The sequence below is a fragment of the Neltuma alba genome, unplaced genomic scaffold (genome assembly GCF_004799145.2).
Source record: "Neltuma alba isolate B1F8T4 unplaced genomic scaffold, ASM479914v2 tig00010068_pilon, whole genome shotgun sequence".
Taxonomy (NCBI): domain Eukaryota; kingdom Viridiplantae; phylum Streptophyta; class Magnoliopsida; order Fabales; family Fabaceae; genus Neltuma; species Neltuma alba.
In genome coordinates, this window is record NW_021635027.1 from 257,294 (window position 1) to 271,902 (window position 14,609).

At 31.4% G+C, this 14,609-nt stretch overlaps 1 pseudogene; it reads right to left on the reverse strand.

The window, feature by feature from the left end:
- Window positions 1-475: 475 nt before the first annotated feature.
- On the reverse strand, window positions 476-668 carry LOC114754086 (uncharacterized; annotated as a pseudogene).
- Window positions 669-14,609: the final 13,941 nt, after the last annotated feature.

Sequence of the window (14,609 nt, forward strand, 5' to 3'; positions counted from 1 at the left end):
TTGCTGGCATCAATATTTTTTTTTTGGTACAAATAATTTAACCCTCCCCATAGCAGAGGGACCCACGGGCTCATCACAAATGCAACAATCCCATTATTTTGTGACTTTGAGGCACCTCATTCTTTATTTATTTTGTTAAGTTACAAGAGACAGTTGAATCTGGGAAACTCTTCCTGGAAGATGGCCTCTAGTTCTCTCTTGTTGCCCCAGGTATGCACAGTGTAAAGCCTTCTATTTGGTCATAATGAAATCATTAATTTATTACAAAAAATGCAGGTTTTTTTTTACATCATCACCATCTTTGTCTAAATAAAATTTAGGCCAAACTATCTTTAACTTCATGCAAAGTTTTATTTTGACACCTCAATTTCATAAAGTTTCTTTTTGGGTAAAAGTGTAATTTTATTCTTGATCTTAAATGCATCCAGCACCCCAATTTTTTTAGTAGTGCAATTTTATTTATAATTTTTTGTGCAATTTTATCCCATTCAAAGATTAGATGTAAAATTACACCCAAAATTGTATCACTAAAAAGATCGGGTGCTGAGTATAAATGAGAAATAAAATTAGGGGTAAAACTACACCTTTATCTTTTTTTTTCTCAACCAGCAATAGATGCGCCTTGGTTAGAACTTCACTAGTTGCATTATTGCCCCCAGCACAAAGATAAATTGTTTCTTTTTTAATTACTTAATCCTAACACCATTAGTTTTATTCACAAAAATGCTAACGCTAACATTTTAAAGACAGAGAAAACACTAATAAATTTTCATATATTAGATCTTTTTTTTTTGAAATGGTAATTTGAGACTAATAATATCTGCGTTAGATGATGGAAAATATATCTTATAAAATTAAGAGATTAAATTAAAATGTAGTACAAAGTTAGAAAACCAAAAATTTTCAAACAATTTGTATCTGGATGTTTAATTAAAAAAGAAAAGAAAAGAGAGAGATCAAATTTAATAGCGTGTGTTGGGGCGGTGGTCTCTGTCCTTGACTGCTTGTCTTACTATGGATCTAACCTCAGTGTCGGATCTAATGCCTAAAAAACATCACCTAAGCTGAACAGATTGGGGCCCAAGCAGCCCAATTAACATGTCTCATTTGACCCCTACTCCTTTTCGTATGGGCTTATCTTTTAATCTTTCCTTGCTAGTTGCTATCGGACCCAAAATACGAATACTATTTTCTTCTAATAGTAATTTTATAAAAATCAACCAGTAGATTTTTAATCCAGAAAGAGTTAGCTATTCATAATAAGACAAATTAAAAATTGAATCCTCACTTAGAGATTGTTGTTTCAAACAAAATTGCATCCAATAAAAGGATACCTGTACCTAGAAAAGAAATAATTTTTATAAAGGAGAAATCACTATGAGTTTTCAAAGAAAAAAATTTAATTATAAAAAGGATTTCAATGAAAAGTGAGCAAAGTGGATATTATAATTTTCTACACTAAAATTTTCCATTTACTTAGTATGAGACCTTTTAATGATTACATTCTGATAGGAACCAAGATAACAGAATAGAAAAACAATATTGAGACTGCGTATTAAATCACAATAATCTTCCTCAAGTAGAAAAAGAAGTTACAACAGTAAGGAAACACTCTAAGGGTGTGTTTGGATGAAACTAAACAGTGATTTGCAAAAGTGATTCTGGAGAATAGATTCTGGGAAAAATAGATTCTGGAAAGAATAGATTTTATAAAAAGTGATTTTGAGAAGTGAGAGTGTTTAGATAATTGTTATCAGAAGCACTTTTTATATATACAAATTACTAAAAAAAAGACATAAGTTAATATGATAATTACAGAAAAAATAGATTTTATGATATATTTTAATTTGAAGGAATAAAATTGTTAATAATATATTTTTATTAACATAATTAATAATACATAAGATAATATAATTAATAATAATTAATATGTATATATATTTATAAAATATAAGATTAAATATGCTTATAAAAAAATATGTTTATAAAAAAATAACAAGATACATATCCTATAAGCTTTCACACTCTCTTTTTTTCTCCAAAAGCAAAAAAATTTTGCTTTTTCCAAAACCATGGTTTTGGCCCAAAATCATGGTTTTGGTTTTTGGATGGGTGTTTAGGTGATTTATTCCTCAAACCATGGTTTGGAGTGTCACCCAAACACAGCCTAAAATATAAAGATAAATAAACCAAAAAAGGCTATCTTTTCCCACCCTCACTGGCATTCGAAAGGCCAGAGTTCTCCTCACTACTCTCGTATTGGAAAATGCGTCCTTACCTCCCCAGATACCCCAACGGCCAATATAAATCAAAAGTGATATACACAGTACCCAAAATACCCTTTTAACCCTGTAGATTTGAGACATCCTCAATAATAGTTTTTTGTCCTATACATAAAATTTATTTTATAACGTAATTTATACTACAATATGATTTTTATGTTTAGGACCAGGGAGTACTAGCTTTCTGCTCTCCAAAATAGTATGGTCAACATCTTGGTTATTAGAAGTAACTTTCCTTTTGCATGAATCTTTTGTCTTACAAAGGGGTTCATCACATTCCTTTCTCGGGATTACACTCTTATTAAAAAGGAATATCATTCACAAAATTTAAGTAGTTGATAAAATTACAAAAAATCCCGTGTAAGTAATTTTTCAACAGTTTGGAAACAACTACACCAATCCGTTTCATACTAAAATGTGGATGTTCATATTGAAAAGTTAGCCCCAACAACACTACATGAGGTTCAAGGTTTCTGTTGGAGATATAAGATCATATGGTGATGAAAGGAACGAGGATTTAGATACATTTCACAGATACTCGGTGAAAGGCTTCTGGTGTTGGAACAATATTTAAAAATCCCTAATAGAGTGTTTGGAAAGCTGTAAAAGTACTTTTCAAAGGTACTTTTCCACAAATCAAAGTAAATTCCTCCACATATTTACTTCATATATCGTAAAATTACTTTTAAAATTATGATTTCGTTCCCATCCAAACACCTCTAAAGTCTTTTTTCCTAATTAAAAATTTGTAAAAAGTGTAGACCTAAATATGGATTTAGATTTTGGCCAAAAAATATGAATTCAGAAATCAGTTGGATTTGATTGGGATTTTTCCTAATTTTAAATTTAATATTATTTTAAAAAAATGATTTAAATATTGATTTACTTAATTATCTGACAATTAGAACCTTATGCATATATAGCTCTTTTGAGAGAATTTCTGGAAAAAACCATAATAATTCTTATTGGATAAAAAGTTAATCATACATTAAACAAGAAAAAAATACAAGAAGTTCAAAATAAGCATGCACTAATGTATATAAAGGATAGGGCTACGTAAATACCAATGAAAGATAACAATGAATATATGGAAAGCCATAAACTGTGCGGTAGAGGCCAAAGGACACCACTCCAAGATGGCAAAACTAGCATCAACTTCGTGAGAACAAATATCCTTGATGGAAGACCTCCACAAGGTAGTTAACGAGACCTACTAGAACCTGATGAGCCTGATTTGATGAAGAAAAAAGAATGGAAATTGTCATACATAACACTAAAAACCTTCAACTCGGAAGACAACGTCATACATACCCTTTAGTTCACCATATTTATATGAGTTGAGGAAAACAAAGAAGCTTTTGAATTCTAATAACAATATATACACTGCAGGACCAAATAAGGATTAAACTTGAAATAAATTTGCATTTAAAATAACAGTACACTGCAGGACCTCATATATGCAGGGAGTGGTTGGCTCTAGGATCGGACCGTTGCTAGTTGACAGCTAGTTAAATCTTTGAATTTAGGAGGTGTTTGGGTAGAAGAAAAATAATGGTTTTAAAAATATTTTTAATGTATACAAAATAAATATGTGGAGGAGTTTGTCTCGATTTACGGAAAAAGCACTTCTAGCATAATCCGAACACCTCAGTTAAGGAATGATTTGAACTCATAACACCTTATTGTCTCACCCATAGGTTTATAACCACCAAGCTACTCCAACGGCCAACAATTGCTTAAATCCTTTTAGGTGGTTATGGAAGAATTTGAACTCATGACCCCTTGATTTACCAAAATTAGGCTCATAACGAAAGTGAAAAAAATTGTGCCAACATAATAGGATTAAATTGAAATTTTAAATAAATTTTGTATGCATAGATTCAATAGATTGATCCTTTAAAATAATAAAACATAGGGAAATTTTCAATAAAACCCCCACTAGAAAAGGATATTTTTGTCTTTTCACCCATAAAATTTTGGTCCTTGGCTGTAGTGAAATTTTAGAATTTTATGGGGTTAACTCATATTAATTGTCTACAATGGGGGTTAGATGAAAGTTTCCCTAAAACGTGTAGGTGGGCATAATATTAAAGTTTTCGTTACATAAATTAAAAAAAAAATTAAAGTGTAAATCTAATTATAAAGTTTTTTTTTTTGCATCGTTTTTTTCATTGATATGTTTGCTAAACAGGCAATATTAATTGACTTAATTGCCTTGGCATTTTTATTTTATTTTTAAAACCTTTTGTATGTACTTCTACAATGAAAGAAACTTTATAGAGTCAGGCACCTATGGGAGATAGTTCGTGAGTAGATTGGCACCTTAATTATATAAATATCAAAATAGGCGCGCGCGCGCGCGTGTGGAGTAGACATTAAAAAGTGAAAAAGAATAAATGATTGCTGATGAGTGGGGTCGGCCAGTCGGTAAATCTATCAGTTCCCGGAACAAAAGAGCTTGAATTTTATGTTGATAATCCTGTATTAATAAATATTTTACTGAAACAACAGATATAACCAGTAGGGTTGGCTCAATAGTAATGTCTGCTATATCTACCTAAAGATCTTCGATTCTATGTGGATAGTTCTTCACTAATAGACATCCACTACTAGGAGTGGGGTTCTATTTTCAAAGTGGAACTTATATAAATTAAGGTTTTTTCCTAATTAAAGTCAGCGCGCGCGCACACACTCTCTCTCTCTCTCATACAGCTATCATGAACCCCTTAATAGTGTCATTGTTGGATTCTGTCTCATATGTGCATGCTTCAATCATAATGACTTCATTCTTAGTGAAAAGGGTATATATATCATTGTCATAAATGTGTGGAATCCACTGTCCTTTCCCCCCCTTTTAATAATTATCTAGTATCTACATTTTACTAATAATAAATCAAAATTTAGATTTAAATATTACTGAGCCTTAATTAAAAAAAATAGTTTTGACATTAGGATATTTTTCTTCCCTATGAGGTTTTTCTTTTTGTCAACAAGAAATATATCATTAAATCGAAAAAAGAAAATGTACAGGATGTACAAGTTCAATGAACAGAAACACCACGTAACCAAAAGACAGACTAATAAGCCGAAAAACCACCTAAATTAAAGTTAACTAAATAAGCCATTACATTAATTTTCTTTTAGGTTTCATCTCTTAATTAATTTTTACATAAGAGATATCAAATTTTTTTAAATTTCCCATCGCTATTAATTGTGTGGAATCCACTACTAAGGCCTTAATAATTTGCATATTCTTCAATAAACATTGGATGCTTGCCATGAGGGAACAAACTGTGTCCATTATCCGTCATTCAACAGTTATAACCACCAAAAATGTGCTTCCTAGCATATCTTACATCATATATAATGTTAAATTTTATAATTTTATTAAAATTTTTGTGCTAAAACTCCAAGTTCGATTAATTTTTGGGCTATACACAAATCTCCTTTATAAAATTAACAAAAAAAGAGGTCTTTTTAATTCACTTGTTACTTATTTTTTTGATAACAATTACTTGTATGTCACTTCTAATAATAGATATTTGTGTAGGATTTGAAATGAAAAAGAAAATTATAATTTTAGCATAACTAAAAAATTGTTTATTTTTTAAAAAAAGTTTTTTCAATTTTTTTAAATATTAAATAAAAAATGACTGAGTCTACGAATTTCAAAACCATATACTTGCAACCCAAGTACAATCACAAGACCTGGTCTTGATTCCTCTTTTACGATCCTTACAAGTTTTATATTAGAGAGACCTCACCTTGAGAAATTTCATAAATTAAAGAAGGAAGTAATAAATGTTTAAAATTCTCTTAAAGAACAAATACAAATATAAAAACAGAATAAGATGAGAGCCTACTTTGACTGTAAGCGTAAAAAGCAAAGGTTCATCGGTTTCAGAACTTGGGCTCTTGGTAATCTTACCAACCATCATCATTATTTATTGGAAGCAATGAATTTTAAAGAATAAATAATTCATATGATTTCATCAAAAGTCATTATTAGGCGATGGTGCAATTTACTTTTCTTAAAAAAAAATAAAACAATAAGAGATATCTACTCACGAATCACATTAGCTTAGTTTGCTATAGAATGAGTCACAATGACAATGACAATTCGGTTTTATTTATTGTTGATTCTTTTATTATTGAAATCAGCTAGTGCTTGTCTGATATTATCCAAATATTGGCTAAGACGTCATTGGTGATGCAAATGCAAAATTCTTCACAACATTATCAGGTTTTTATTGAGAGTATATGTTGTGAATATAAGTGGATGTGTCAAAAGTGAAATCCCACATAACTCAAGAGAAAAGAGGTTCAAATGTATATAACCTATCTCATATTCTTGGGCTAGTGAATGGGTATAGAGAAGAAACGCAGTTGAAAATTGGTGATTTCTCCTTTGTATGTGAGTTAAGAACAACACTGGTTACCTTTTACATAAAACTTTTGCAAAAATAAATTATTAAATTGTATTAAGAAAGCTCACTAGAAAACATTTGTTTTGTTAGGTTATTTTTTATTAGCCAGGTGTTACTAAGTTAGAGTCTTATTCCTTATTAAACTAAGATTATCCTTTCATTGATCCTTAAATTGTTTTTCATTGGTTAATGCTTTCCAACGTCTAGTAATTCAGTTTTGAGTGCCTCTAACGTTCATTACCAAAGGTCTGAAACCAAAGATTTAATCATGTTTATTGTTATAAGTATGGTGTCCAATGTTCAAATACTTTGTGGCCTATATAAAAGGGTTCGAGACGGAGTATTCGATGCACTGCTCTTGAGCTTTCGAGCATTCATCCTCTCCCCCGCAACTTTCTTCTCTCATTTCTCTACTGCCAAGTTATATATGTGTTTCTATTGTTCTGTCATCCTGTTTTCTGTAGAAAGAATTCATTTAATCCTAAAGAATGCTACATCCACTTTTACTTATGATGGCAGAATAATTCTTAAGGACAGTGTCTCTGACATGACTCGAACCAGTTCGCTATCTAGTTATTTCAATTATCCTTCAACGGAATAAGTTCTTGTTGAAGCGTTAGTTGGGTTGTATTAATTATATATTAATTTGACTTTTGCAAAGTGGGATCGATTTTAAAATACGATTTATGTTTCCTTTCATATATTCTTCAATATGTTCATATTCTAATTTAATTAATACAACAATTTGTTACTGTACTTTAATATATTTATGCCTCAGAAATCCCTTGTTGCCAAGAATAGAAGCTGTTCCGCCTACTTGCATATCCTCTACCTCTTTTGTCTTACATGGGACCGTAACATTCCATATACGCATTCCATATATAATATTTTAAATATGGTTAAGGTGGAGGTACCCATAAAATATTCCCCCGCGTACATCTCACATCATAAAATTTATCTAGATGTAAAAGTACATATAAACTTTTTTATAACAGAGCAAGACTTCCATTTTCATAAACTACATACGCGTTGTTCATTTAGAAAAGGAAGGGAAAAAAACTATTGACCGTTAATGAAGATGAAAATTTTGCATCTGCATCTAGGTGAACTTTGTAATGTCAAATACGTTTGTAGATATCTGCTTCATTAATGCGTTTACACCTTAACTCTTTTTTTTTTTTAATAGATAGATAGATAGATAGAGAGTAGTAGTGGCAGGTGTAGACAAATGAAGAACTGAAACCGCTGAAAATTGCTCAATATAGTTTAATTTGTGCATCACTGGGCATTAACCCTTTTAAATATTATAAATAGCAAAGTAGCCAAATCTCATACACATTATTCTTTTGTCACATTCTCTTGTAAATGCATGCTGCATATTTTATATATATATATATATATATTAAATAAATCTAATGCATTTCTTTTACCGTCAATCCGATGCATTTACGCAAAGCCCAAGATATAAATCGCATTGCTGTTTTCTCATATAATATTAATAACTGGATCCGTGGCGGCTTTGGCATAACTATTTTTAAATAAAACAGATATATGCATTTTGTGAAGGTGGCGATTTGAAATGGTTCTCAATACGTAACCATTTAATTAATTAATTAATTAATTAATTACAACTTTAAGCAATAAATTATACAGACTTTTGCATTGGATGATTGTTGAAGAGGATATAACCTTATAATTAAGGTTTGCATAAGTTAGGTATTATTTGCCGAGTGTCTTTCACTTTGGCCATTATTATTATTATTATTACTATTATTATTATTATTTATTAATTACCATTATCTTCATTGATTGATTGATTGGACAAGATTTACTACTGTTTTATTTGTTTATGTTTTGCATATGTCAGGAGCAACAAATTATATTAGGCTTGATGTTATAATTCACTATCATACCATGGATCACACTCACATACATATCTGAAGTAGCTAGAAAGAGAGAAGCCTCGTTGCATTATGCGCACAATAGAATGAAATAAAGACGTTTTTTCCCACTATAAGTTTCTTTTCATTTGAGTCCTTGTTTGGCATCAAGATTGGGATCCCCAAAAGCACTTATTCACACAATTTGAGATAAAAATTTTCTCATACACTTACATCATATTTCAAAAATCACGATTGAAAAACTGTTTTTGAAGAATTCTATTGTCATCTCAAACAAGCCCTGATGTCATGGATTTTCATTGCTTCACTAAATCTAGTCCATCGATCTACATATGCGATGATATGTCAACTTAAAGTTATTGACAAACCCATTTATTTCCATATATTTACATATTATTTTGCTGGGTTTTATCACTATTTTTGGTCTTTATTTGCATTATTTGAATGTTATTTGGATTTTTGTACCATACTTTGATTTAGTGTTTTATAGGAACAACATTGTCATATTTTGATTTAATTGTGATTAATTGATTTTTTAGGAGAATTGATGCTTCATTGTGTTTTTAATTTCCATTGTAGGTACTATAGGACAATTTTTGGCAGATTTGCAGATTACATTTTTAGTCCCAGCATCAATGGTAGCAAAGGACCATGATAAATATAAAAAATGTCACATCCCGAATTTTAGGCCTAGAAGTACCAAAATTAGCCTGAATTAGGCAGGCTACAAGACTTTTTTTTGGCAGAGGTCCTAGAGATTCCTTAAAAGGACAGAGAGATTCTTGGGGAAAATTGTAAAGGAAAATTTTTCTGGGACCGGAAAAGAAAAGGTTAGAGACTCTAGTGAAGTCTCGAGACCCAAGAATGAGAAATAGAGATGAATGCAGGCCAATAGTTATATGTTGGAGGCCTCAATGAGGTGAATTTTGAAGTTAAGCCAAACCAGGGGCAAAATTATAATTTTGCAAAGTTTAGAGCGGGTAAGGGTAAAAATGGAAATTATGTCCAAAAATCTCAGAAAATGGGAAATGGTAGGTTAAGGCTTGAATACCTCAAAAAAATTTCAGAAAAATAGGAATAAGGTTCAGGGCCTGTATGAAGCTAAAAATGACAGAAATGCCCCTAGAAGGAATTTGTAGAATTCTCTGGTTTTGACTGATTTTGATTATTTTGAGCTTGGAAATGGATTCTACATGCAAAATTGTGTGGAAATAGCATGTAAAATTAATTTTAGAAAATTTAAAAATCAAGCTCAAAAAGTTAGAAGTCAATATAGCTCAAAGAAAACAAAGTGTTAATGTTGTTAATTACCATGGCTCTAATGAATAAATGGAAATGATATGTTGATGTATTTAGGGTCATGAGACATTGAGGAAGATGAATGGCAAATGTTGAGCAAGCAACCTTAATGGTTGGTAGCAAAAAAGGGCAAGAGGAAGTAAAGAGAAAGTTTAAAGACACAAGGTAGCAAACTTGACCTTATTCTTATATACTTGGTATTTACTTGCATGTATGACATGTTTTTATGTTATATGGTTTTATGAACTCATATGTTGTGATTATGAATGTGTTTGAAATATGCCATAGACCTATGTGTTTTATGATAAACGCATGATGATTTCCAAACATGTCGTTATGTTATAAAGATGTTAAGTTGTAAGCATGTTATAAATGCCAAGCTTGCCATATATGTTTGGGTGGTCATTGTTTGCTACTGAGATTCTCTCGAGTCTCACCCATCCCTAACCAACTATTTAGGTCAAGTATGATGGATAATGATTGTATGGAGAGCATGAGAAGGAAGGAGAAGAAAGTGGAGAATTATTCATGTCAATGAATGAAGCTATTGGTTAATGTATGATTCTCCTAATATGTAAATTATGTATATGAATGCTAATGATGCAATGTATTTGTTTAGAATGTTTATGGCATGAATGGAAATGCATGAGAATGAATGGGAAAGGATAGGGCCAAGCTATGCATGCCAAAACAATGAAAAGAATTAAAGCAAGAATTGTCCAGTGCATAAAACGTAGGTCCTAAAGCAATCAGCTTTCAGCTCTAGTTTGACCTATCATATGTATGAGTTAAGCCATGAAATTTGGTATGGTTAAAGTACATACCCTGAGCTTTAAAATAAGTGGTAGATCACCTAAAATAGATTTATGTGCGAGGAGTTATGCTTGGTCAAAGTTAGGACAGAGAAACTAGAACGTACATTTTTTACTAAATGAATAGTAAAGTTTAATAAATAAACTGTACAAATTGGGTAAGGATAAGTCTAGTTTCATATTTTCTCTTATAGAAAATTGAAAGAGCTTCGAGTAGAATTTTGGAGCACCTCAATATGATTTTTATAGAATTAGTTATGATTTTTCAAAGTTGGACCAAAAATTTAGAATTTAACTAGTGAACAGTAACCAGAGAAGTAATTGTAAATTTTCAATCTATGGGCTTGGTTTGTGAATCGCTTGAGCCATAACACTTCCAAATGCGTACTTGGAGGGGTGAAAAGAAGAATGTTTCAAAAAAGGACCAAATCGAAGAAAATACAAAGAAGGACCAAAGTAACCAAAATGACTAGTTTCCCTCAATATACCTCCAATCCTCATTCTCGGCCAAGTCCTGTCCTTTCACAACAATCAACATCATCTCTATTCAATCCACCACCGCTAGTGACTCTATTCCATCTTCCTCCACCAATCATGATTTTACCTTTTCCTTTTTTCTCTACACTGAACCTCCATCTCATTATTGTCCTCTACTTCTCCTTTATTATTCTTCTATACCAACTTCCTCTCTTGTATTGTTTGACCATGGTTGAAGCTTCTAACTAGAAGGCGGCTTCGGTGTTGATGGACAGGCATGCATGGCCTAGAGCTTTATGATCCTTTGATTCAGCAGCAATGGCAAGAGCTTGGGTATTCATAAGGGAGTTTAAGCTACTTTAATCTTCTATTCATTAATAATTTAACAATTCCTAGGTCTTATGCTAGTTTTTTTTAAAATTATTTGGAGTTTATTTTTGTTTAATTTGATTATGTTGGAGATTATTGTGACTAGATTATTGTTTAGCATTTGACATGGACTGTTTATAGTTTTGATTTCAATTACAGTGTTGTTCTTATAACATTTGCATTGATTTTAGAGTTATTATATTGTAATTTTCTAAGGTGGCTTGGAACCTTGAATCAAATGTCTTTTGCTAGTTTTAATTCTATTGTCTTGAATTATTGAATTGCAACTAAGTTTTGGCTTTTAGCGTCCTTAATCCCATTTTACTATTCTTGTGGTAGTTAGTATGTTGGGATTTTGAAAAATATTTTGTGATAATTCAAGGTGGCTTAGTTGTTAATTAAAAGCTTGATCACAAGTTTTCGTTCATTGTTTTGAATACCCATATCTATTGAAGTGATTATTGCTTGTGCTGTTGAGTTAGGGGATTGATCTTTATCACTATTTTCTCATGTGTTTCATTTCATTCTATTCCCAATCATTCCATTTCATTCATTTTTACACAAAAACATCAAAAACAAATCTTTTGAATTTGTCTTAATTCATGCCATTTAGTTGATAGTTAATCGAACTAAACCCCATTTCGTAGCTAATGTTGCATTGCATTTAGTTACTTAGGACTTAATTTTGTTTTGCCTTGTCAAAGTGAAATGACTCGAGTTGTGCACTACTTAGGGTGTTTCTCATATGCTTTATGTATATGACTCCTTATCCTTGAAATCTCTAGTAAAGCATTTAATTTGGTCAAGCAATACCTATCACTTTTGGTATAGACAAGAAATCAACAAGTCTAAATTAACCCTCATGTTTAGTCCCAATGTGCCTTATTTTGAGTGTTTGTAGCTATCTCAGTATCTTGGTATTAGCTTTTCATTTAGGCTTGACAAATAATTTCACAAATAGATAAATTAGGGAGAGATGAAGCATGTCTTAAATTCCATTAGGAAGAGAATTTGTGCTTGGAAGGCTTAACTCCTATCACAAGTATTCCAATTTTCTCTCATCAAATTTGTTCTTTCTACATCCATTGTTCATATTCTATCTTGTGTCAAAATTTCTCAATACATTTATGACAGAATTGATGCTAGTTGTATGAAGTTCTTTTAGGTCTCCACTGGTGACAAGAAGAAAACCCATTTAAATCTGTTCATCTTGTCTCTAGTTCAAGGTGATCGTAGCGTAAGACCAACCAAAGTGGTTAATCAAGCACTTATCGCCAAGAAGGTATAAAGAATAGTCTCTGCTAATAATCTATCTATCTTGGCTTCAACTCTCATAATAAAATACATTAATATTTTCAAATCTAGTATTGTTAGATCACCTTACAATTCCTCTTTGATATAGATAATGTTTCTCTTATTATTGATAAACTAAAGTGAGAATTGGTAATGATCTTCACATTCTCCTTAACCACTTGTTGTGATACCCAATGTAAAAAAGTCATGCCATATCAATGAACATCCATTGTATTGCTAACGTATTAATGCATGCTCCTTCTCTTTGGAACCTAGTACTATAGAATCATTCATTAGTTCAGAGTCTTTACTCTCCTACTATAGCCAAAGTAATTTTGAAATTGCCAATTTCATTTACTAATTGATTAGTTATGCTGGTATGGTAATGCTACAACCTCTTATTTGGTTAAAAACAAGGGTTTCAATCTTGTTTATCAACTTGTCTGTCTATTAACACTCACTTTGACCCTTTGTTAAAATTTTTATGTCCTATATCCCTTCCTTTGAAAATTCTCTTGCTGATATAGAAGCTTTTCAACAAAGCTCTTCCTTCTATTGACATTCTTAGGCAGCACTTTATTAGTATTAATGGAATATGTTTGCTTAGTTTCCTTCAAGAAGAGTCTTTAGAGCATGTAATACTTTTTTACAAGTCAACCTAGTTTGGTTGTTTCTCAATGAGATTACCTAACCTTGATTTCCCCGATCTCATATCATGGTTAAAAAGTGCTCTTGCAATTACATAATCATGGTTTTCCCCCAATCCCACTAAAGGCATTAATGTTCTTATTAATACTTTTTGGCACTAGAATCTTGCTTTACATTAAGGTAAAACTTGGTCTCTAGATTCAATCATTAACGAAATCTTTGCCACTATCTCATTTTCCACTTTAGGTTTCTTATGCAATAACAAGTTGCCTAAATAGCCACTCCCTAACATGCATCCCCTCACAATTCAAGGAATGGTCTATTATTTTTTTTTAACTATAAGGGCTTCATATGCACTTATTGTCATGTTATAATTTGTTTTCAAGGGTTCCCTCTACATCATCATAGTTCGCTTCGTTAATTTCTTAACGGCAGCTCGTATGTCCTATGTTGTCTTTATGCCTCAATTTGTTGGATTAGCAACTCAAGTCTTTTACTAAACCAACAACATGATTTGAAAATTTTGTGCATGAAGAAGCTCTTATCTAACCTTGGGTTTATATAATGGCTATTAATAGCTCATAGGTTGAGGAGCAAAAAGAGAAATTCACTCAAGGAGCGGCTCATATCTAATTAGTTAGTTTGTGAGGTAATAGCTTACTAAGATGATGATCAGTAATTAGTTTGAGAGGATGATCAATAATAGTGGAACTGAGATGGGACCCAGACTCCTACAAGAGGCAGCAATGGAGAATTTTCTACAACGGTTGAAAGCCTGACAAAATGATATCGTATGGAGCCTCCATGGAATGTTGTTATTAAGGACATTAATTTTCAACTTCATTTCTTCCCTTCTATTTCTTCTAGGGTCATGATTTAGATTACTTTGATTGTCTAGTTAGCCAGTTATTTTTTTTTTCCTGTTACACATTATTTTATGCAAATTTCTTTCACAGTTAATATCATTTTGCTTTATTATATAAAAGCCATTGAAATTAGAAGAAAAACCCAATGATATGTTATAACCTGAAGTAAGATGAATATGTTGAACTAGATTGTGATTGAATGCCTCTAAGTTAGAATATAAGCATTTGTTGTTAG